The sequence below is a fragment of the Gigantopelta aegis genome, chromosome 9 (genome assembly GCF_016097555.1).
Source record: "Gigantopelta aegis isolate Gae_Host chromosome 9, Gae_host_genome, whole genome shotgun sequence".
In the NCBI taxonomy this organism is placed as follows: domain Eukaryota; kingdom Metazoa; phylum Mollusca; class Gastropoda; order Neomphalida; family Peltospiridae; genus Gigantopelta; species Gigantopelta aegis.
The window spans coordinates 25414010-25417582 of record NC_054707.1 but is presented as its reverse complement, the minus strand read 5'-3'; positions in this window follow the sequence as shown (position 1 = coordinate 25417582).

Genomic DNA, 3573 nt, shown 5'->3' with positions numbered 1-3573 from the left:
TTCTTGGTTCGTAGCCACAACTGTATGTCGTCCTTCTTGGCATTAAGTGTAGGACATCGTGTTATGTCAGTTATTGTGCTGTGATAGCTTGCATTATCCATGACGAAGATAGAAAGCTCTGGTAAAGAAGGCATAAGTTGTTCTTCAAACCATTTAATAACATTTTCATGATTCATCTCACCAAGTCTCTGTTGTTTTACCTTCAAACACCAAGTCGCAACCATATTTATCACTGCCAGCATGATAGATAATAAGTCGTTTTCCCTTCCCAGTCATCGAACAGAGTTTAGGAATTTGATGAGTAGCCTCTAATTTAGGCAGGAGATTGGCGGTGCATGTGCCCAGATAGATATCTGTCCAGTGCTGGGATGTTGTATGGTTAACGTTCACCAACGTCTCATCTTGATATACTATTAAATACCCCTGTTCTCGTAAACTGGATACTTCATGGAGAGACGAGTCTCCTGCCTGGTTTATTGGTGTCCTCAAAAATCACTTTCCCAGTTGTAGAAATATGTTGATATTTAAAATCGAGGTCGTGAAGTGTTCTACGTAATTCCGCATTCCTCCCTCAACGCCAAATTAATCGTATGTAATGTAGGTAATTTACTCTCTCTCTCTATAAAATCGGTATACTCGGCGTCTAATAACATCTTTATCAAACAAATCGATGAGTTTTCGGTAGGTTCTTTAACAATGCATTCTGTGCTCGGATTGGTAGCGTTTACATTTTTTATACTTCTTTTCACTGTTGAAATCGAAACTTTAAGTGCAGCAGCACTCGATCGACAATTCGATAAGCGTGAACCAAAAACGTTTTTAATGCAAGATTTTACATCACCTGAAATGCTTTTCGTTTTACCCATATTTTACTCCAGTAACAATAATGTATGTACATTTTCTGTGAACTTATATATCCTTCTATACTTGTATTTCATGTGGTTTACACAATGCTACAACAGCACGTGCAATCATAGATATACTTCGCGAATAATATGTTATTGACCATCGACTTCATATGTACAAGCAATGTTATCGTATTTTGGACATTCAGGGCCGTGTCTAGGGAATGGGCAAGTGGTGGAACCCTCGAAAAAGTCTACACAATAGCTTTTTGGTTTACAAAATTGCTTTGAGCATTACAACAGTACCTCTCCACAAAGCCCAACACCACTGTTGCTTGATAAGCTATTCACGGGGAACAAACAATCAGAGTATGGGTCTAAGGTCGTTCGATCCTACGAAACAAGAACCTCAGGTGAGCGCTCAACCGACTCAGCTAGATCCTGCCCCGTATGTACTTTTTTTTGTCAGTTACTTGTTTTGTTTACTTAATATACGTCAGATCTATGTGCTTAACCACTTACACTATAACATTAACTATGCAGAGTAGTTAGCGATCGGGGTTTTTCATAATGAGGCATGAATCATTGAAACGAGACTTTCAGAAATATGCTGAATCACACTTAAAGTAGATTCAGATGATAACCATTTTATAAGTAGGCAAGTCATATCAGAAATCGTATCAACAATCTACATTGTCAAACAGAAAAACACAATATAGGGTTATCTAAATTTCCACTGTTTTATATAGTTTTGTTGAACAAACTGTCACTGCAATCCATATAACTGCAAGTGATGATGACCCCCCCCAAAAAAAAAACACAAAAAAAACACACATAGACACACACCCTCCACCGTCGTCATCAACCGACATACACACATTGACACCAAACCAGCTACCAAATGTCTGTCAAATGGGCCCGGAACTTTCTTAAACGATCAGAAATAATAATGTATTTTTAAAACCTACAAATAAAACTTGATGCTGCTCCTTTAACAATACAGTCTCCACAACATGTCCAGCTGTCCATGGCTGACCTCTCACGCACAAAATGCTAGCTTTAATCTTGTCTATTGCCCGGAAACTCGTTTCAACAGTATTCGATGAGACGACTGAAGTAGCCACACGTGCATATTGTATTTTGGTACTGCTCTTTCATTTTGTCTTACCGTTGAGTGCTCGCTTGTGGTGCCTTACGTAACACGATCAAATCACCTTGGTGGATCCATTCAGCTGATTGGGTTTTTCACGTTCCAACCAGTGTACCACAACTAGACAAAGGCCGTGGTATGTGCTTTCATGTCTATAGAAAGTGCATATAAAAGATCCATTGCTACTTTAGAAAAATGTAGCGGGTTTCCTCTGATGACTACGTGTCAGAATTAACAAATGTTTGACATCCAATAGCCGATGAATAATTAATCAATGTGCTCAAGTGATGTCGTTAAACAAAACAAAACGTTTTTTCTCTTCTTTTTATTTGTCATTCCATATTAACAAATAATACTGCACTTGTTATAATACCTATATATTACTCAGACGTTATTAAATTATCGAAATAATTCACACACACACACACGCACGCACGTACGCACGCACGCACGCACGCATACACACACACATACACACACACTGCCAGCTAATCAAGTACCAAATTTCAGCGAAATAGGCCCAGAACCTTCTTTATAAAGAACAACAATACCTTTAAAAATCTCGCACATATAAAACCTGATACAGTTCCTTTAAGTGTTCGGTCCACACAAGGGCATCTGTCTATGGCTGATCTATGACACACAAAGAGCTAGCTTCAAGTTGTGTATGGCCTGTAATCTCACTCATTCCAACAGTCTTCAAACAGATGACTGAAGTAAACATCAAACAAATAACATGTTCCTATTTTACACACTAAGAAAGCAGTAAACGATTAACCCTAACATGCACATTTTATTTCAGTTACCTTCATAGATTTACAGTTATAAACAGTACAAACATTTATATGTTTCATTTGAAGAATCTATCTGAAAATGTTCAGAAATTAAAACATGTAATCAAGTTTATTAACAAATATCATTGCACATATACATTGCTGTATATTACTCAAACATATGTATACGTTATTTAATTGTAACAATAATCACCACAAACAAAATCTGATGCTGCTCCATCTGGCTTTAATCTTGTCAATTGCCCGGAATCTCGTTTCAACAGCCTTCGATGAGACGACTGAAGTAGACACACGTGCATATTGTATTTTGGTACTGCTCTTTCATTTTCACATTATCAAATAATATTGCACTTGTTTCATGTTTTAAACGTTGATAAAACAGTAAATACTTAATCTTAACATATGAATTGTTGTGACCTTCTAGATTTAAAGATACAAATTATACAAAAAGGTGTATCTTTCATTTAAAGAATCTATCCGAATTTTTTCAAAAATTAAATTGACAGTTTATTACGCTCTGAAAAGTAAATTATAACAATGGAAACATTTTTGGTGTAACTTGAAAACGTCTAGAGTTACACACTGGTTTTCGCGTTTTAGAAATTAAAAAATTGCCTGAAACAGGCCGGCGTTTGCATGTTTGAAAATCCCGATTAATCCAAAAGTAGGCATCTAGTTAAGTCAGTGTTTTAACACTTTAATGTAGATGGGCAGCAGAAAACAAATCTCGAATTTCAAGACTTGGTACTTATAACTTTCTCAGATACTGCCTTACAAACAGATA